The 22,822-nt window shown below is 42.0% G+C and overlaps 1 protein-coding gene across 5 annotated transcripts in view; it reads right to left on the reverse strand.

Moving 5' to 3' along the window:
* The window catches only part of FREM1 (FRAS1 related extracellular matrix 1), a 95,753-nt gene extending 82,329 nt beyond the window's left edge, over window positions 1-13,424 (reverse strand). For all 5 annotated transcript variants that reach the window (XR_014174803.1, XM_081945956.1, XM_081945958.1 and 2 more), the window contains exon 1: window positions 13,339-13,424. The gene's annotated coding sequence lies outside the window, so the exon portion shown is untranslated. The remainder of the gene's footprint in view (window positions 1-13,338) is intronic.
* Window positions 13,425-22,822: the final 9,398 nt, after the last annotated feature.

Consider the following 22,822-nt stretch of genomic DNA (forward strand, 5'->3'; position numbering starts at 1 on the left):
TCATCTCCATTTCAAAGAGCCAGCACTGTCCGAAGACGTCTCTGTGGTCATGTGACCGGCATGACTAAACACCGAAGGCACACAGAACACTGTTAGCTTCCAACCAAAGGTGGTCCCTATTTTTCTACTTGCATTTTTACATGCTTTCAAACTGCTAGGTTGGCAGAAGCTGGGACAATGGGAGCTCACTCTGTTATTCAGTGCTAGGGATTCGAACCGCTGAACTGCCGACCTTTCTGATCGATAAGCTGACTGTCTTAGCCACTGAGCCACCATTATTTATTAAATCTTGGGATGGATGGGTGGACGGGCGGAAGGACAGGCAGATGATAAACTCCAGGAATACTTCAATATGTTTAAAGAGTAGTATGATGATCAGTAGAACTTTTCATCATTGAACGCTGATTAAATTTGGTCATGTCTGTGAAATCACATATCCTCAGAAAGCTTTGGAAAGCTTTCACAATCAGTATAGAAATAACTCATATACAAATCAACATACAAATAAAAATTATGCAAGGACGTACAGTACCTGGAAAGTACTTATGATATGATATAGAATATAATCAGTGACGTGCAGTCAGGGGAGGTGGAGCCTCACCGCTCTCATCATGAAAATAAAATAAAAATACTCTGGGAAGCCGTGAAAGTGGCTGGGAGTGGCGCGCGGCTTGGTTTAGCCTCCCTGGACATCTCAGCAGCAGCCCCAAGTGTGCCGATCTCGCCATTTTTTGCATCGGGCGAGCCCGGGATCCTTGCAAGGGGAATGGGACCATGTGTGCAGGAGGCTCCTCAGCTCCAGCCTCAATCAGCGCAGCCGCAGTCCCCTTCATGTTGGCTCAGGAAGGAGGGGAATGGGACCACGTGTGCAGGGGAAGGGGATCGCGGCTGTGCTAATCTGAGGCTCTGCGCTGCTGAGGAGCCGCCTGCACACATGGTCCCATTCCCCTTGCAAGGATCCCGGGCTCGCCCGATGCAAAAAATGCCTAGGTAACATCATCAGTGCTAAAAGGGGGGGGGGGAGGAGAAAGGAAAAGTTTCTCTTCTCAGAAATGTCTTGTCAGTGGAGCTGCGGCAGCCTGCCTGTCCCTTTCTGACATTTCTGAGAAGAGAAACTTCTCCGTTTGGGCTGCGCCCATGCGATCGGAGCAACCACGCGGTTTGATGACGTCACCAGCCTCACCAGTCATAAACCTCACCGCACGTCACTGAATATAATAATATTTAAAGCTCTTTATGGCATGGGTCCAGGATACCTGAAGAGCTGTATCGCCCCAATGGGACTACCTGCTCTACCACCTCCATTGGAGGGGGCTTACTTCAAGACCCATTTGCTAAGGAATTCTGACTGGCAGAGTCAAGGAGAAGAGCCTCATCTGCCATGACATCTGATCCCATCCTCCTGGCCTTCCAGAGGAGTTTGGGTTTTGCCAGGTGACTTGGGAGTCTGATGGCATGCTCGTTGCTGGAGATGGTTGATGCGATAAGAACAACATATCACCATCATGCAATCCATTTCCTTATCTTGGCTTTTATATAACTTTTTATAACTGTTTCTATATTTATCTTTTTTATCATTTGTAAGCAACCCAGAATCACCCTAGTGAGATGGGCAGCATATACATTTAATAAAATGTCATTTGTTAAATAAACAAATAAAAACATGAAAGCTATCTGACCCCTGCTTTTCATTTCATACCATTTTAAGAAACAACCATTTCTAGTAGAATGAGGAGAGAGTTTACAGTAGAATTTTAAAGGAGCACAGCAAATAGTTCTAGCATACTGTATCTCTACTTCTTTTATATCTAGATTAGTGTTTCTCAACCTTGGCAACCTGAAGATGTGTGGATTTTAACTCCCAGCAAGGTTGGTTGGAGAATTCTGGGAGTTGAAGTCCATACATCTTCACGTTGCCAAATTTAATGAATTTAAAATTTGTCACCAAACATAGAAGCCTAGTGTCAGGTTCCATTCAGGCAAAGAAAACAAACAAGATGACTAAGCAGGTAGTTTGTGGTAACGTGGTAATTGGGGCCCCATGCCAGTTGGCAAAAGCAGGTTTTCAGACTCTTTCAGAAGGTCATCAAGTTGGAGGCAGATGTCAACTTGGAGGACATATTTCAAAGGGCAGAAGAAAAGAACCTTCTCCTGGACTCTGCCAGCTGCAATTCTTGGGCCGATGAGATCTAGAGAATGCCCCTTCTGCCAGAGCAAGTGGGGTGGGCCAATCCCATTGGGTTGAGACATTTCCTCAGATAACTTGGACCTATTGCATCTAGGGCTTTAAAATTAATAACCAACACCTGGAGTTGCACCTGGAAGTAAAGCCGCAAACAGTGCAGTTTGCACAACAGTGGTTTAACATGAGTCACCTCAGATCCCCTAAGACTGCTTATGCTGCTGCATTTTGTACCAGTTGTACCTTCCAAGTGCTGTTCAAGGGTAGTCTCATGTAGAGTGCATTGCAGCAGTCCAAGCGCAAGATGACCAGGGCATGAGTGACTAAATGCATGGCCTCACAAACTAGGAAAGGGCACAACTGTTGCACAATATGAAGTTGTGCCTTGTGCAAAGGCTGTCCTAGCCATGACCGCCACTTGCTCTTTAAACAGGAGTTGTGAGTTCAGGAGGATGGCCAGGCTTCACACAGATTCTGTCTGGGAAAGTGCAATCCCAGCAAAACACTAAAGGTATTAATCTCCAGGATCCTGAGGCTGTAGATGCCCAAAGCCACTTGGTTTTACCAGGATTCAGCTGATTTTTTATTGCTTTTTTATTGCTTTTTGATGGCAGATCTACACTGAAGGCATACCTACGATTAGAGAATGAGAATAGATTCCATGTACTGTATTATTTCAAATGTAAGGTCATTCTCTATAAGCCTGTTCCGGTACTTCCAAAAACACACCGTGCAAAACATGAGTGAATTAAAGTCAAGCTTGTAATTCTGTACTTCCCTCCTGTGCCCTGCCCTCCTATGGCCCGCCCCCTCCTAAGCATGCGCAATACACCCAATATAGTCCAATGACATGACAGACCATGTTGATTTACATTGCCACGCCTGCGCTGGTGCCGTTCCGTATGAAAGTCACTGCAGGATCCGAAGGTCTTTTAAGCTCTTGGCACGGCAGGGAAACAAATGCGGCACAGCAGCGATCCAAGTCATGAAACGCTTCAGGCACAAATCTCCCCACCAGCGGAATGGCAGCCCCAAGCCGCTGAGAGTGCCATGGCTGACCTCTAGCTCTATAGAAAATGCCTGTGTCCTACTTACATGAGGTACATGAGATACAAAAGTTATGCCAACTTTTGTATCTCATGTACCTCATGTTCTGCTAGCTCTATAGAATGAATGAATGAATGAATGAATGAATGAATGAATGAATGAATGAATGAATGAATGAATGAATGAATTGCAGTGAGCACTTCCTCAGACTAGCCAATGTTGACCCATTAAATGAGAAAAGCCTTACAGTATGCGGGGGTGGAGTCAAGATGGGGACCATAACGGTGTGATTGAAACTTCATTTCAATGTTTTGTTTTTAATGTACCATATACTAAATGTATATTAAAACAGGCAGATCTTTGATCACAGAGCAGTGTGGTTGCCATCTTGATCTTTCCTAGAGACTCCTGCCTCATTAAACATGTATGAAAGCATTTAATGATGTCTGTCATTCACCCAGTTGTTTACTATTACAGAGGTGAAAAGATATGTCAATAGGTAGTCATTAAGTGATCGTTTTTGTAGCTTTTATATGCATCACTCTTTTATAGGTAAATGGAGCAATTGTCTGCCCACGAGAACCACAGAAGTAAGGCACTGTCTATCCCAAATTATCAAAAACGTATAAAACTAATGCAGAAAATGATCATGATATTGATGGATTATATTTATCTGTGGCAACTGACTCTCATATTTAGGCCTTTCCTGTCCAGAAGTAGTGAATGTGGATATGTAAATCAATTTTGAATTAATATTTTCAAGAAATACATTTTGTATATTGAACCAAGGATGGAAAATGGATTTCTTTCACTCTCTTTAAGTCTGTAGCAAAAATAAGTAGTGTATTTTTCATGAATTTCATCATTATATAATTAAAAGACAGCCCAAGGCTTCTAAAAAGGATTTGATAATTGAGGTAGATTCTTTTCAGAAGCCTTGGGATATCTTTTAATTATATAATGATGAGGAGCCAAAAAACTCTGATGGTACACAGATGTTCTATATTCAGTTAAAACAGAATGCTTTTTCATTGTAAGAAAAAAACAAACTCCACATAGCATCTTATAAAATCATAAATTGGCAACTGGGCATTACTTAAATTTTGTGTTCAGTTTTATGAGGTGATTTATAATCATCTGTTATAATGCCACATGAGCAGTTCTGCATAGAAAATATGATTTTAGGGAAATAAGCTTTCTTATGCTTTGAGGGGGAAAGTCAAAGGAAAAAAATTGTTGGCAACTGTAAGAAAATAAATAATAATTCTAACTTTTTATACCTAATGAAGCTAAAAGCTGTCTTATTATTTCCCCGCAAAAATGCATATTTCATTTTTCTTTAAGAAAATAGCTACTGTATCTTCTCAGCCATTATTTGGTGCAGGTGTTGTACCTGTTGAAACATTTTTTTGATAGGGTGAGTGCCACAGAGAGAAAAACGAGCATGTTTGCAGCTGGTCCTCTTACAAGCTGTGTGCATCTTAAAATTCCAGCAGTTTTATTTGATGCAGTTTGTGAAATACTTTTCACTTATTGTGTTTCCCTGAAAATAAGACAAGATCTTATTTTCTTTTGACTATTTATGAAAAGGTGCAATTCACGTGCCAGCCACGAGAGTGCGTTGCTTCACTGGTCAGCCACTAGAGTGCATTACAGGGCTTTGTAGATGCAGGAGCACATCACTTGTCGGCCACTAGGCGCTGCAAGTGTTGGCCTGAAATACTGGATTGCCGTTTGTAGAGGAGCCACTAGAGGGTGCTGCGTGTGCCTACTGTTTGGAGTGATTGGTAATGGCGCCTTCCTTGCTGTTAAAGGATGGAAGGCTGAATCAATCTTGAGCCAGTGAGATTTGAACTGCCAAACTGCAGCTAGCAGTCAGCTGAAGTAGCCTGCAGTACTGCACTCTAACCCCTGTGCCATCTCAGCTCTAGTTGCCAAGGCTATTCTGCTGGTTAGGTTATCAAGCTGACTCTCCAGTTTTTGGAATTCCTAAGGGTTTTTACCCGAACTCGGAACCCGTCTTGGATCTGGCTAGCTTGGTACCTTCTATAGGGGTTGAGCCCTTCCCAAATAATTCATAAACAATAGTAACCAATCCACAAGAGCATAACAATCTCTTCAGCTGAACAACATCTGCCTTTTGGCTCTTCGGCTGCCCGAAGGCTTTGCACACATAAGGTAAGCTGATGTTGGGATGGTTGGGGCATCGTTGTCAGGACAACTTATCATTAAAGTTCAAAGGATTTGGGAGGTCAGGTCTGGGCTAGCTGACCTCTTTTTCATTCAAGTTTCGTTTCCATGGAGATCTTTCCACTTTTACAAAAGTGGAAGGCTTTTACAACCACTTAAGGAGTAAGGCTTGGAATCTGCATCAGGTTTCTCTTTCTTTGTTAGGCCACATGTGTTTGGCCTTAACAACAGCAGATCAGATTACATAGGTTGGGAAAGGGTAGGGTTGCTTTATCATGCGATTCCTGGATCCCTTCCTCTGGAGCTCAATTAGATGGAAACAAGGTCGATCTTGCTGTCAAACAAGAAGAGAGAGGAAACATGCTTTTCTAACTTTGCAGGATCTGCTTTCTCAGTGTATCAGAGAAGAACAAAAACAGGCTTTACAGAGCAGATTGAATCAGCTAGGTGGTAGACGCTGCATTTCTCATGCAACTCTTGGCCCCTTTCTAACATATTTTCTTAATCACAAGAGTCCTTCATCTCAGGAGAGCTAATCAGCCTTTCTCACTGAAAAGGGATGCTCCTCTTTGCTCCAAATCCCGGCAGCTGATTTCAGTTAGACTGCAAACAGAGTTTGGGATTCAACTTCAATGTCCCTTTTACTCGAGAGGAGCTCAAAATAACCTCATCTTTACACTGTTCTGCTTCGGGTGGCTGCCCCACCCCCATGCCTGCAGAGGTAGAAGGGAGGCTTGAGGAGAATGCTCCGTAGTGAGGGTGACTGCCATCCCCGGATAGAGCCCCAGATGCCTAAGTTATCAATGGGAATCCTCACTTGCTGGGAGGGATCCTCCTCTGTGATCGCATCAGGCTCTAGACCAGGGGGAGCCTTCTTGCTGATGGCCTTATGGCAGATGCGCCCTAGGGCTTTATGCCTCTGCCTTTCATATTTAGAGGCAGGTTTGGGAGGCTTGGAGCTGGAGCTTGCCTCTTTAGCCGCCCTGGAGGAGGTGTGCTTCATTTTGCTCTTTGCCTTGCCACCCCCACCCCCCCGGTTGGACCTTCAGAGGTAATCTCTAACCAGATTGGAGGTTCTCCTACCCCTCCAGTGGGGCTGCTGGCTTTAGAAGCGAGGACTTGATTCCTGCCTGTGTCCTCCGAGCTGCAGGTGGCCGCCATCTTGGGCCACGTGGGGACTCTTCTTCCCTTTCTTTTCAAATGGAGTTGCGTGGCAAATAAAACAGCCCTGCCGGTCAGGGCTTTGAAAAAGTGGCTTGTGCTACTAAGAGCTGTTGGTCAGGGCTTTGAAAAAGTGGCTTGTGCTACTAAGAGCTGTTGGTCAGAGCTTTGAAAAGCGGCTTGTGCTACTAAGAGCTGCCGCGCTCTCTCCTGTGGCCTCCTGCTGTTAACAGCAGCTCGCTGAGAGCCTTGCCGCCCTCTCCTCCAGCTGCTTTCCTTTCTCTTCCTTAAAGGGAAAGTTTTTCCTTAAAGGGAAGAACTTCTTTAAAGGGAAAGTCTCAGCAGCAATCTGAGCCTCGTTGCCCTGTCTGGGCTTCTCCGGCTAGTCAGGCACTCAGAAAGGATTGAATAGGGCTTGCAGCAAGGTTGCCGGAACACAGGATGACAAAGCCCAAGGTGTCGAAGGGAATCCTCACCCTTCTGCAGCCCTGCCAGGTGAAGAGAAACCTGGTAATCTTCCCTCAGGTTCCAGGCTGGGGGGGGTGTCTTCCTGTTGCTGGCCTTGTGGCAGATGCGCTCCAAGGCTTGGTGCCTCTGCCTTTCATACTTGGAGCTAGGCTTGGGGGGTTTGGATCCACAGCCTGCCTCTTTAGCCCCCTTGTTGGACATATGCTTCCTTTTGGCCTTTGCCTTGCCTCCCCCCGCCCTTGGCTGATGCCTCCAAGATGGTTTCTATCCTTTTTAAGGGCTCCTCAGTGCCTCCAGTGGGGTTGCTGGCTGCAGAGTGCTTGGCTCCTGCCAGAGTGCTTGGCTCCTGCCAGCCTCCTCTGAGCTGCTGGGGGCTGCCATCTTGGATCACGTGGTTTCAAAATGGCTCCTAGCTCCAAATTCAAAAAGCTCCTCTACCTGGGAGCATGTGGAAGCGGCTTGTGCCGTTGCAGGCTGCCACATGGCTTCCGCTGCCGCTGGGGGCTCTCTCTCGCCTCCCCCTGCCTCCCGAAGCTCTTTCTGAGCCTCTCCGGCTCTCACCTTGTTCTCTGGTGATCGCTGCCAGTGTGGGCACTTCGGGGCATTTTAAAATGCCACGGTTCATCACTCAAACCCTGAGGGGAGCGGTGGAGCGTTCCAGCGCACTTAGAGCCTCCTTGCGCGTTGCCCTTACTGCAGAGGCCTCTGCGGAGCTCGCTTGCCTGTCTTTGGTGAGAGTCCTCACTTACTGCCCTGGGCTGCGCGCCTCTTTAGCGGTTGCTGTGCAGACTTTCTACCCCCACTAGGGGTTTCCTCAGCCTCTAGTGATTGATCAGGCAGCATGGAGGCAATTTCGATTGCTTTTGCAGCAATTTAAAATTTTTCCTTTAAGTTTCTTCAGGATCTCAGGATGAACACAGCCGTCCGTTGATGGACTGAATTGATAACTGGGTGGAATCTGGTGACCAAGGCGTGGCTAAAAGAGCTTATCTGACTCAGTCCAATAAAGAGAGGACAAGGTCAACCCATCCTATCCCGGATACTCCTCCCCTCACTATGGAGAATACTGCTATTTATGAAAAATGCTCCTTCTATACTACTGATATCTATAGAATTTAAAAGTCCCTAATCCAACCCATAATCTAATCCAGTGACGTGCGGTGAGGGTTATGGCTGGTGAGGCTGGTGACGTCATCAGGAAGGCGGGGAATGGGACCACGTGTGCAGGAGGCTGAGGCAGCCTCAGCCTCCAGCACACGTGGTCCCATTCTCCGCCTTCCTGAGTGAACATTAAGGGGACAGTGGAGTGTACTGATCCGCGTAGCATTGCTTCCTCCACCGGCGCCAGTCCCTTCCCCCCCCACTCCTTCAAGGTCTCCCACCAACCCAAAGCCCGATCCCCAACTCCCTCGGGCAAGGCTTGAGCGGGGTGAATGGGAAAGCAACGAAAGGGGCTGCACTTTCACCCCGCTCAAGCCTTGCCGCCTGCAGCCACCACCCACCCTCGCTGCCCCTTTCGTTGCTTTCCCGCCCACCCTCGCTGCCCCTTTCGTTGCTTTCCCATTAAGGCGGCTGCACTTTCATGCCTTTGTCATCCGGCAGCGCTGACATTTCTGCCTCCGCCCTCCGCAGCTCCCGGGCGCGCCCGGACGGAGGTAGCCAGAATGGTGCCGAGGCAGTCCGGCGGGCGAGCGAGCGAGGCAGCCTGATCCTCGGTCGCTCGACCACCGGACTGCCTCAGCCAGGGGAGGCAGGGGAGGCACAGCCTCACCTCTCTTCATGAAATAATACATGAAATAATACATCCGTCCGGCCGCGCCTGGGAGCTGAGGAGGCAGAAATGTTGTCAGCGCTGCCGGATGACGTCATCCGGCAGCACCGACAACATTTCTGCCTCCGCCCTCCGCAGCTCCCGGGCGCGCCTGGACGGAGGTAGCCAGAATGGCGCCGAGGCAGTCCGGCGGGCGAGCGACCGAGGATCAGGCTGCCTCGCTTGCTCGCCCGCCGGACTGCCTCGGTGCCATTCTGGCTACCTCCGTCCGGGCGCGCCCGGGAGCTGCGGAGGGCAGAGGCAGAAATGTCGGCGCTGCCGGATGACGTCATCTGGCAGTGCCGACAACATTTCTGCCTCCTCAGCTCCCGGGCGCGGCCGGACGGATGTATATAATATTATAATATTATATATATATATATAGTATATAATATTATATACTATTATTTCATAAAGGGAGGTGAGGCTCTGCCTCCCCTGCCTCCCCTGACCGCACGTCCCTGATCTAATCCTTGAGTCAGCAGAAATGTATCTTATCACCAATTGCATTGATTTGATTCCCAAACTATATTATACCTCAGGAAGAAGACCATCAAGTAGTGATGTCTTTTCAGATTTGGTGCAGGACAAATTAAGGAAAGTGATTGGATAATTTCCCTGACTTTGTTTCTCCAGCCATAGAGCATCATTTCCAAACATTAATCTCTCTTATTAATGTATGGTGGGAATTGTCTTTTTAACCCGCATAAGGTTAACCTACACCAGGGCATAGTTGCTTTGAACAAGAGTTGAGCTGCCTGTTGAGTTGCCTCCCATTCTATTCCACGCCCCAATGCTTTTCCCATTGCCGTAAGCTAAGCATTCACATGCAAGAAAAGGAGCTTTGTATGTTTCTCATAGTAGTCCCTGCCTACAAGGAAAGCTCTTGGGCCTGTTCAGAGTTTCATTTAATGAGGAATTGAAGTAGGTCAAGCAAGAGCTAGATTGCTTGTAAGACCAAAGATTGAGCAATGGTTCAAACACACATATACTTCCCATCCTGAATTATGTAGCTGGGACCCCAGATTGCACAGAAGATTGGATTTGTGATCAAGGAAATCTAAGCACAAATCTCAAATCTCCCAGCTGATGAAGAGGTAGGAATGAGCCAGTGGTGAAATTCAATTTTTTTACTACCGGTTCTGTAGGTGTGGCTTGGTGGGCATGGCAGGGGAAGGATACTGCAAAACCCCCATTCCCTCCCATTCCTGGGGGAAGGATATTGCAAAATCTCCATTCCCACCCCACTCTTGGGCCAGCCAGAGGTGGTATTTGCCGGTTCAACAAACTACTCAAAATTTCCGCTACCAGTTCTCCAGAACCTGTCAGAACTGCTGAATTTCATCCCTGAGATGAGCTTATACAGAGTTGAATTTTGCCTGCAGGTATTTTTCTTTGGGGATAAGTAACTTTAAAATAAGACAACTTTAGCGCAACGATATAACATAAACTTTAAAAGAACAAAGATAGCAACAAGATGACTTCCAAAGCGTCTAGTAAGAGTTGTTTTGCTTTCTTTGAAATACAAGACTCTCTTTAAAAAAAACAACGAATCCTCTTATCTTACCTGTATTTAGCAGGGAATGTTTATCTAAAAATCAAAAGAAACACAGCTGACAATTCACCTTCTCAGCCAATTTTTCTGAAGCCTTTGAAAATTGCCACAGATAACTATTGTAATCTAAGCAAAACATTTCATTAGGAAGGTTTAAAAAAAACATTATAAGTCTCCCTCCCTCACTCTCAAACAGGCCACTGAATCTTTGCAGACATGCCTACTGTCAAGAATAAAAGCTTAAAATTGGGTTTAATAGGAAGTGAAAAGAGAATTTCTAACAGCCAGCTAAATTTGTTTTACCATGCCCCTTTACCTTAGTGTCAGCTTTCTAAGATAGTCAGGAAATCAGAATCATTAGTATTAATGCTAAATTTATTGTAGTGTTACAAGTAACAGAATCTTGCAAGTCTGAAAGCACTTCCCCCCCTCCCTGTACTTCCTACAGAACTTATCTTCATTCCATGGGCTGAGATAGCCTTTGTCTGACCAGTGTTTAGCTGTGGAGCCTTTTCCTGTCTCCCAAGGTTATTTTCACAGACCATTAAATATAGAGAAAATAAAACCTGTCTGGTCAATATTTTAATTTGAACTTAGCTATTCGGGCTGAAAACCAAATCCTTGAACCTCAGGGAACTCCGAGCCCACCCACCTGAGCAGTGGTGGATTTCCATTTTTTTTCCTACCAGTTCACTCATGCACGCTTGCTTGTGCAATGCTTCTGCGCATGTGCAGAAGCGTCCGGGCAGGTGGGCAGAGCCTCCTGCTGCCACCACTACCGTTCCGCCCAATCTGGGCCGAACTGGCAGAAACCTACCTCTGCACTTGAGGCATCCATTCCTAGCTAGAAGTGTGGCAAAATGCTGAAATATGCATCATGGCATTATGATACAAACTTCTAGTAGCCTTTTGCGGGTTTTGAGCTGAGTTTGTATCACAAGATCACAATGCAGAATTCATCACTTCCGCCACTTACTCTCTGCTCCCCACAAATTCCTAGAACCAAAGATATAATGGGGGATGGGAGGAGTAGCACAAATAGAGCTGGCACCATAATTTTGGCTTATGCTCCTTTTCTTTGTCCTTTTTCTTTCTTTTTCTTTTTCCTTTTTAAATATTTCATAGATACCAAGGAGCTAGTTGTATACATATTCACTTTGTTACCCTTCTTGTTTAAAAGTTTATTTACTTAAGCAAAAGTGTAGTGCCTGATTCCAATGAGCGTGTTTCATATCAGGGTAGCAAGCAGCAACTTTCTTTTTAATCCTATAACTATGGTAGTGCAACTGCAAAATTATGCACATTTCACTTCTCTGTTGGAGGTAGATTTATTTTTTTTCCTTTTAACAGTCAAAGAGGATGTAGAAGAAACTAACTCTCCTCACATTTCAGCAAAAGACAGTCAAACTGAAGATTTAAAATTACTGATTGTTGGAAAAGCAGATACATTTATAGAGATGAAACGAATTCAATGTTTCTGGAAAGGCACTCACCGGAAGAAAATGAAAATCACACTCGAAATGTTTTATCACTATTTTTCTTCTGTAAGAATTCTGAGCACTGAATATTATTTCCAAATGTCTTCCCCAAAGACAAAAGCCACTTGATCTTAAAACTTCTTCTTTATTTACTCTGTTCTTTATGAGTGCAGGAGGATGTTAAAACAGAACCACAAATCTGAAAGCTATTTAATACTTCACAGAGAAAAATGGATTAAGCAGAAGACGCCAGGTCTTACAAATGAATTCTACAAGATGTAGCTCATTGCTGACTAAATATAGCAAGGGAATATTATAACTTTCTAGGTTTAAACAAAATATTTTCAGAACAAAAGAAAACATTTGTTGGAAAATAAAGAATGAAAAGTTAACAGCATAACAGATGAAAATGGTCTTCAGACAGACAAAGGAATTTTTACAATCCAGGGGGGAAATCCTTTGCAGTTGGGATATTGGGCAATTCAGTTTTAAGCAAATTAAAAGACAGACTCCTGCTGAGTTTGATGAGATTTATTCTTTAATCAGCGAATTTAAGATTGCAACCTAAATCTTATTAAAATCATTAATATATTAAGCAGCATGTGTGCTGGATTGTAGACCATGTTTATTTCAATAATGAGCAAGAAGCTATTTCCTAAAACCTTGGATTTAGCTGGCATCTTAAAATATATAATTTTATTTATTTATTCAATTTATAACCCCCATTTATTTTTCTTTTATAACCTCAACACTAATTGCATAAGCCAATCAATTCAATGAGATGTATTCTATTTCTTTGCAAGTCATTACTGAATCTTTCCTTAATTATAATATTTTAAAAGTTGCAAGAATATTTTTGATTGGGGTTCAACGTTTGTCCTGTCATTTGAAGCATGTTAAATTGCTTAGGGAGTTAATCTGTTCCTAGTAAATATACTACAAGTTCCTAGTAAACATACTGCAAGGCTCTGAAAGATTTGCAATCTTGTTTAATAAAAAAACATGAGATACTTGCACTGCTCAGCAGGTTAAACATATTGTGTAAAATATGTTGCTCAGTTTCTCCCATGCTGAGAACAGTGGGAAAAACAATCTTCCTTTTTCCAAGTTTTGTAAAAGGCAGAATGAGCAGTCAGGACAAGATGTAGGTGGTTTAAGACTTCTTGTGTCCAGAGTTTCATTATACAACTACTAAAGCAAGAGAATTGATGCCACAACTTTCTTTAATGCTATTTTGTTACAATATTGTTTTTCTCATTCCCCATTAGATTTTTACTTTCACCCCCAAAACTGTTCTCATGCACATGGTTTAAGAAAACTTCAGTTCTATGAAACTTGAGCATTTACAAGACATTATGTTATTCTGCAAATATGACATTGCACCACTCAATTATTAGAGAATTATTAGAGAATCAGAAAGAGAAAGACAAAAAAAAATAGTACTTACAGGCAACCGTGTCCTTTTCTTGCTCTAGCCAAGGAAGCCACTAGCTTGGAAAGGGTAAAATGAGGCACTGACCCAATAATGTCTTGTTTAAAAGAGTTGCAGCAGGAGTGGGGGAGAAATCCAAGGAAATGGGGAGGGGGAAGCTGAAATTCCAGTCTTTCTGGTCAGCCTGTAATTTTTCTTTGTAAGAAACATCCACATTAAAAGTCTCGCTGGCAAAGCTGCATGCCAGGCAGCTGCTGGCTTGAAAATGTCCAGAATACAAAGTGATAAGGATGTTCTAAAGATGCCTACAAATATTCATACTGAGCAATTATTTTTTAGCAAAAATTCTTGGGCCCTTCCTGTTCCTGCCTGCTGTTTCCCTCCCTTATTCCAGCCATACGTCCTTCGAATGCATAGGCTTTCTCCATCCCAGCTCCACCACCTCCTTCCAGACATTCAACGGTTCGGTCAATTGCTCCCCTGTAGTTGTCCCTGATATTTTATTTCTTGATTTAGCAGCAAATTTCAAAGGAGAAACTCACTCTCTCTTATAGAGAATGCAAGTTCTCTATCCTAGCTGAAAAATGATACTTATTCCAAACTATTATTTGTAAACTTCTGTCTTTAGATCTCAGTAGCCTACATTTTGTTATTAGTTCTAGATCTGAAATCCTAAAGAGTAGATAAATTGAGTAACGAAAGGATGTGAAGGCTAAAAAAAATCCACTTCTAAAGCTGAAAAACTCCTTGGACATCTTCTTTTAATCTTATGGCACTAAATAGATAACTTTCATCCAAATTGTCAGAAGTCTAGCTTTGCATCTGTGGGGGAGGGGGATGCAACAATTCTATGGGAAACAGTTTAAGAGCAGAACAAATGTTCTTATTTCGATATTTAGAATTTTCACATGATAACATATCAGATGCAAAGAAATATTAGATGTAAAAGAAATTAAATCTAATTTAGTTTATTATTTATTTTTATTAAATTTCATTTCCAACATTCCAGGCAGAGGTATTTTTCCATCCTTCCAAATAATATTTTTGGCAATCCACTGTGGGAAGCAACTCCCACCCTCAAATGTACCTTTATCTGGGCAAAAGGGTAAAAATTACAATCCGGATAAAAGAGGAGAAATGGGTTCAGCACCAAGATTAAAATGTAGGCAGGCACATCTTTTCTGCAAATCAGTTTGGTTAAGTATTTTTTTCTATATTATTTCATCTTCACAAATGCCTCGCATTCAATGCCTCCCACTCAAGATTTGCAAGACGTTCCAGAATTATCAGATTTAACAGTTTTTTAAAATATCCAATAACTTAGAAATGCCTTCGATAATGTAAGCTTCAAAAATAGTTAGTATAAACATTACACAAATCCTTGAGAATTATTTAATAACATGCTCCAGCATAAAACAGGATAAACAAATATATAAAAAGTTGGAACAAAGCTGTTTCAATACGCTGGGTCAAATTATTGCACTAAAAATTGAACTTTTTATTTCAGGCTCGTCTGTTAACTTCTTGCTTTAATTTTTTTTAAAAAATCAATAGTAGAGTTCTTAATATTTCTCAAAAAAAATGGAGGGTGCAAAATTTATATGCAAAATTATATATTTGTCCAGCAAGGAGTATGAAAGAAAAGCAAGTCATTGAACAGATCCAATTACTCCTTTGTTTTCAAATAGATTCTATTAACTAAAGACTCTAGTTTGATCCTTTGAATCATGGCTAAATTATCTTGAAGAGAGTTATATAGACTCCAAGGCTTTTTATGTGTGGGAATGGGTATGATTTTGACACATTGTGTACTGAGCTTCGCTAAATCTAGGTTCTTCTTTTCCAATACTTATTCTCTAATAAGACAGGAGGACATGTTTCTCATGCAATGACAGTAAACAAGATTCACAATTTGATGATGAATGCCCCTATTTCTGGGACATTATTTACAATGAGTAGCTATAATACTCAGTCAGATCTGCATCCATTCCAGGATCACCCAGCAGTTAAAGGGAAAAGCCAAAGCTGCTTTAAAAAGTTGCAGACAAGTGTTATACTTATGTGTTCTTAATCACCTTTTTGGAACTGAACCCAAAACACTATATATCTTAACATGTTTCATTTTTCTACTTTCTTTATGAAATCTTAACTGTTAAATAAATAGAGCTTTGGTGCCAAGCAAGTTGATATCTATATTTCGTCATTCTCTTTGCTTTTATGCTGTAAATGGCAAATAAAGGAGCTTGTTCAACTCTCCCCAAAATTTTGGGACGGAAAACATTCTGCCTCTGGATTGTCTGTATTTTATGGCAAATAAGATGCTATGATGCGATGTTTGTAAGGTTTTGTTATATGAATTGTTTTCACTTAGTGAACTGCAGATTGTAGGTGAGTATTTAATTACAACTCATAAAAAAGAAATACAACAGGTATCATAAATGCAAAGAATAAGATTAGATGAAAAACCCATCCCCTAATTAATAGAGAAGTATCACATGATAGGTAAAAGCTGTATTACTGCAACCTTCTTAGAGGTTTCTAGCAATTGATCCCCTAAAATCAGTTCCTGATCTGCTTTCCTAAAAGAAAAGCAGATTAACTTCATAATCACAGGAGTAATTAAAATTACTGGACAAGGGAGGGGGCTATACATTTTTATCAACGTTATATAATACAATAGCACACCCTATTATATAATGGATATTTCAAGTATTTTGTTTTTAGTCTGTCACAGAACTACATCAAGTTGCTCATGGAACGATGACTCCAGAAGATACTGGTAGAAAAACTCTCACTTGTAATAATATTAAAATAGCTTTCAGTGCTGCAATGTTCTATAAAAGTATAGTGGATCTGTAAATTCAGTATATTTATCTCTTTTGCAGTGTAAACTTTTTATAAGCTGAGCATTATTCCCCTAAGAGTTTCTTCCTATAAGAGCTTAGGACCCAAGTTATTTTCCTGGATTTATTAATTAATTAAATTTCTATGTTGCCCGTCTCACTATCCAAAGCAATTCTAGGCTTTAACTTTAACAGCTGGAATGTTCTGTTGGTAAAGATTTTACAGCAATGCCATATCTTGAATTTCCCTGGTTTATTAGGGCTGCCACCAAATATATGAACCTTCCACTATAAGACATAATTCCACACCCAGCAGTTCTCTTTCTGTTTTATAGACAATCTTGTTTAGCCAATCCGCTAAGCCAATTCTGCAACCAATCCGCTCTCACAGAGAGGGACTCCTCCGGGTACCTTCCGCTAAGCAGTGTGGGCGGGCGGTGCCTAGGAGTAGGGCCTTCTCTGTGATGGGCCCAACCCTCTGGAACGACCTCCCCCCCGATATTAGAACTACCTTGGACCTCCGCTCCTTCCGTAAGAAACTCAAGACCCACCTGTTTCGACTAGCCGGCCTGGCCTAATTGTAATTACAAGTAACACTCGCTATTGACCTTCCTGGATGGCTTTTTAAATTTTAAATTTTGGGGTTTTAAATTGGTTTTAGAATTGTTTTAATTATTTAATTAGTTTGGGTTATATATAGACTGTATGGTTGTATTGTTTTGTCTGGTGTTTTATGTCATGTTTTGTTGTTTTATATATGAACAGTCTGTACACCACCCTGAGTCCCTGCGGGGAGAGGGGGCGGTCTATAAATTTAATAAACCTAAACCTAAACCTAAACCAATCATATTATAGTGAGCGAATATCTACCGTTCAAAAATTCCACCCCTTTTTACAATTTTACAACTAATCCCTTTGATAAAGTTCCAAGGTTCTGATGAGCTATTTACTAATATTTTTAATTCTCCACTTTATCTCAACTATTTCAAAATCAGGGTGATGTGCACTGTAAATAAAGTTATCCAAGTGCCTTTAGATTTGGAGCGGGCAAGAGTGAGCTTGTCTTTCTCAATCTCGTTTGTGGGGCAGATGGTTTCCATCGGCTTCACTTTGATTAGCCTGGGCAGAAACTGATGTTTACATTCTTCACAATCTCTGGATAGAGGAGTTTCATGGAAACTTTAGCAAACAAATCGGCATTATTTATTTTTAAAGTCTTTTATGATCATCTCAATTCCTCCAGTGTATTAATGCATGCAACGGTCTATATTTCAAAAGGACATTCCTGATTTAAATCATATTGACTTGAGCAGTCATTTGACACTGCTTACAAGTGACTTCTGGTTTGCTCATAGGATCGTTTTTACTCCTCCAGAGCCTTCAGGGAAGCCTCCTGAAGGCTCCAGAGGACTAAAAACGCACCTACGAGCAAACTGGAAGTTTGTTCCCGAACTTCCGGTTTGCCCATAGGGCCATTTTTTTGAACTCTGGAGGCTTCAGGGAAGCTCTTGAAGCCTCTGGAGGAGCTCCGGGGGAGGAGGCTGTTTTCGCCCTCCCCAGGCTCCTATAAAGCTTCTGGAGCCTGGGGAGGGTGAATAAATCATGCAAAAAATGGGAAGAGTGCCTGTCATACATGCATGCGCACTGGGGGGGGGCGCACGTTGCATTTTGGGTGCGGCACGCCCGTGCACGACCCCCCTGCGCTCCCCCCGCTTATGGCACGCAAGCCAAAAACGGTTCGCCATCACTGCTCTATAACATGGCAGCAGCTTCAGATTGTAGACAATGATGATATCAGTGGTGTTTGCCTAATTCCTATAGATGGGTTACAATATGGACAACTTACTGAAAAAGATACCATCTTGCTGAAATCTGTTGTCAGTAGTTGTTGTTTGGTTCTCAGTACAGCCTCCACCACATGAAGGCTTTGGAAATATTTTTTTTCCTTCATCCACATTCTTCATATTGTTTCTTTCATAGTGTGGAACTGAGGCGGGATCACCTGGTATCCTATTTTGTATCTATTTTCCTGCTAGTATGGCACAAATGAGTCAAAGCTGGAATAATCAAAGGCTCTTCCCTTTGGGACTGTCCATGCTAATTATCCACAAGCCACTTTCCAGCAACTCTGAAAAGTTCTGTACTTTTTGTGTAAGATTGAGATAATGCAGGCTATTCTTACTAAGCTCCCAGCCCTTTTTATCTCTTGCCTGTTGTTCAGTCCTTTTCTGGTTGTTGTCCTGCTTTTGCCAGTTAACTCTTTTCAGTTGCTAGCCGATGTTTTATAAGTATATATTTTCTGCTAGGAATACTATTCTATAAAGAATACAGGCAAGAATAATGAAATTCATTTGTGAAGTTTGACGTATGTTGTAACGTAAATTTAATTAAAAGGAAAATAAGACAGAATTCATTTGCTGTCCAGTAGTATAAATCCCCAAAATATTATGAACTAGAATAATAATCCATGCTGAACAACGAGGCTGATGAAATATTAATAATTTCCAGAGCTCTGCATTTTAATTTAAAAAGTTATCTTTGAGAAGTGATGTATTTAGAAAAACACAGTGCATCCCATTTAAAATATCAATTAATATTTATGTTGTATATTGCAGAAACAAAGGTCCAATAATTTCTGAAATGAAGCACAGATTGAACTACTAGCGGGATGTTGAGCATTTGGCACTGGGTGGGTTTATAATCTGATTTTAATGAAATTGGCAAAAGGAAAAGCAAAACCCAGCTTAAAAATGAAATCCAGGTAAATATTTGACCAGCCTGCAGAATATAATATGAATGATGGGTTTCTATGCTTAAATAAGCTGCTTTCTTACCATAAGGCAGCAAAGTGAAGACTCATATGTGGGCCTGTGCCATTTTGACAAGAGAATAAGCATATATTTATAGGCTCTGAAATGTTAATTTAAAATATTCCTTTTGCCTATTGGCAGCCATTCCACTAGTAATAAACAGGAGATTCAGTTCCTTGGTGTATTAGAAACTATTCCATTAGGCTGCACAAAAAAGGCAATCTTTTATTCAGGGCTTGAGCAACATTTATAGAAATGAATTCAGTAGAAATAGGAAAAAATCTTTTTCTTATACATATGCTAGAAGTTTGTTCTATCCGTATAATCAGTTCAAATGCAAGAGAAAAAAAAAGTCTATTTTAATTTTGAAATTATACCATGTCTCATTTTGTTCCATTCCATGATTGTGGCCTATTATATTTGCTTGCATGTATCCTATTTATTCACATGCATTCCTCTATCAGTCAAATCATTTTCCCTAGATCGGTGATGGGGAACCAATGGCACGTGTGCCACAGGTGGCACGTAGAGCCATATTTGCTGGCATGCCAGCTGTCAGCTCCAGCACGCATGTGCTATTTTTCGCCCTTCCAGAGGGCCAGAGGAAGCCATTTTTGCCCTCCCCAGGCTTCAGGAAAGCCTCCGGAGGCTGGGGAGGGCCAACCGGAAATTTAGGAACGATCTGTTTCCGGCTTCCGGGGGGCCGGGGGGAGGCCATTTTCGCTCTCCCCAGGCTTCAGAAAAGCTTCCAGAGCCTGGGGAGGGGGTCGTGCGTGCATGCGTGGGGGGGGGTCTCACGTGCACATGAGCAGGTGGGCGGGGAGGATGGAATTGGTGCAGGCACCTGTGCATGTGTGATAGCGCATGCACAGTCCTTTTTGACACACCATAAGAAAAAGTTTCACCATCACTGCCCTAGATGATGACTGCAAAACAAAGAATGGAACTCAAACTGAAAAAGAGAAATGAATATCCTAGTATTGTTTCATATTTGTCTGTTGGTGCCAATAGAAAACAGTTGATTTACTCAGGGGTGGGATTCTACTGGTTTGGACCAGTTCGGGTGAACTGATAGCTCTGAAGATCAGGTGGGAGCAAATGGTCGTGCCCGCCCACCTCTACACTTTACCTACTTTTATTTGCTCAGCTGAGTCGCGCGGCAGAGTAGATTGCCATGCTTCAGCTGTTTTCCTTCCCAAGCAGAATCCGGAAAGTACGTTTTCTTTATACTGTGCATGCGTGCTGGGCGAACCGGTTGTTAAACCAGTAGGATCCCACCTCTGGATCATGATAGGTTTTATATTCATAGCCAAATTCAATAATATCCTTGATAGCCTGGAATTACAGAAGCAAACAAGATCAGGAATGTGCTGTTCTTTTTATGGCTTCTGAGAGGATCCAAGAAACTTCTGCCAATGGCCATATTAATAGTGGTTATGGCTGCTATGTAGGAGAAAGACAGGTAGAGCATCGGAGCAGAATCAAGAGAGTTGACTGAATCTTCCTCCAGAGTTCTAGTAACTGTTTTCTTTTGGCAATCTGTTTTTGCTATTAGTGGGACCTCGTAACTTTAGTTACAGTTGCATTAATAATTCTGAAAAAAGTCAATCCTATAACGTCACTAAAAGTTTTTTTAAATGGTATTGCCTTTTTAATACATTTACTATAACAATGGATAATAGCTGTATTAGAACAAATCCAAAAGGATAGTCCAAAATACAAACTTTTAAAAGATCTGTCTGCACCAGGCTGTTGTTGTTCTGGAGTCATTTTTCATTTGATCAATTCCTATGGGAAAGCCATTCATTTGAGAAAATGCCGCTTTTTTGAATCTTTTAGAAGGAAGAAACTTTGAACCAGTCAGTTTTATACTGGAATCCAGAGATTCATGTCACAAAACAGATTTACCCTACGTGATTAAACAAGTTAAAAGCTACAGCTGCCAAAATTGGAGCTGGGGGCAGTTTTAAGAATAAACTGTTTGTTTGGACTTCTTTCAAGTTTTAAAAAATGAATAAAAGTATGCCTCGTATTTATGTTTTTAGTCCTGAGCCTTAAGCATTGTTTGGTACGTGTCAAATGACTGTTCTGGGAACATATGAAGGTAATTAAAAGTACTAAGAATGTACAGCTGGCCATTTTTCATCACTAAGTTTCATTGGTTTTTAATGTGCAGAACTCCGCTTTAATCCCCAGATAGCAATAATGGGGGTGGATCATGACGTTTTCAAGAAGACCAAAAGCCAGTGTTTTTAAATTAGTAATTATATCTTCATTTCATAATTACAAAAAAGCTACACACCTAGGAGTTAGATGTAGTACATACAATACTCAATGCTGAGACAGTCATAACATGTTATTTAGCCTAAACAAAATTTCAGCACAAATAGTGATTCATATGATGAAATTGTACTAAATGATTACAATATTTAAATAAGGATGCCTATACATCTGGCTGATATTACTGAATCCATTGGGGTAACAATGTAGTGTGAATGTGCACCCCAAACCTCATTGGGGCTCTCCAGATTCTTTTGCCTTGTTTTTTTTTAAAAATCTTTTTAATTAAAATAATTAAATAGATAGCATATTGCAAAGAAACACTCTGGAACAATGTTTTTGGTTCCACACAAACAGTGTGCCATCGGTGATGGTGGATGGGGAGGGAGGAGGTGGTTGGAGCCGGTGGGATGGGAAACAATCCCAAGGCCTATGGGGGTCCAGCAAGGCAGAATGGAGGGAGATAGCATCCCTGCAGTCAGTTGTAAGGGCAAATCCACCTGCGTTTTCTGCCTGTGACCGCAGGGATACTGGAACATTAACTTGGAAAGTAGGTCATGAGTAACTTGCAGGGAGAGTGTTGTAACTTCAAACTGTTGCGAAGCAACCAGTCATAAGTCAAAGATTGCCTGAAGTCATCAGTAGATAGGCAAGAATTTCCTGGCTGCCATTTTGTGAGTGTGACCAACATTCCAAATAAGTCTCCCCACAGAACGTTTGCCTCTTCTGATGTTCAGAACATGTGAATATAGTTGTTCACGTCTGCAGGTTCACGTCTGATAGACTGGTTATTCCTTTTGTATTGTTCCTAACCAGACATCAGTTGCTGGTTTCTTTTTAAGCAGCATGGGATCTGCAGTGGACCCAGTTGTTCTTGTGGGTATTTTAACTGACTGGAATCCTTTTCAAGATTTACAATAATGGCATGTGGTATAGAAATTGTGCATTTCAAAGTAGTCACTGGATTAAAACAATGCAACAACTCGACAAAAGATTATGTGTTGCTAAATCCCCTACCTCCAAAACACTGCACTTTTAATAGGCAAGGCAAACTGCTTAAAATCACAGTGGCCATCCTTTAATTAGCAAAGACATCAAAGAGGTATTCTCATTCTAATATCTAAGGGATATAGGGTTTCTGGGACTGAGTTGCTGTCACATATGGTAGACCAGATTTGTCATGTAATCAAGCCAGCTGTGCAATGTTCACCAAAGGTTGGAAGTTATGACAACGCTGGAAAAAAAGTGGCTTATCACAAGTTTTGCACGTATTACTGTTTCAGCATCCCCACGGTCACATGATCAAACTTTGGGTAACTGGAATGCATTTATGAGAGTTGCCACATCCCAGGGTCACAGGATCGCCATTTGCCATCTTCCCAAGAGGGGTCTGAACAATAAAGTCAATGGGGGAAGCCAGATTTGCTAAATGACCACATGATTCACTGAACCGTGATTTGCTTAACCACCACAGCATACAAGCTTGTAAAACTGAGCACAACTTACTTAACAACCATCAGAAATTCAAGTCCCAACTATGGTGGTAAATTAAAGACAATCTAGAGT

Source organism: Natrix helvetica (assembly GCF_964273705.1).
Source record: "Natrix helvetica genome assembly, chromosome: 2".
In the NCBI taxonomy this organism is placed as follows: Eukaryota; Metazoa; Chordata; class Lepidosauria; order Squamata; family Natricidae; genus Natrix; species Natrix helvetica.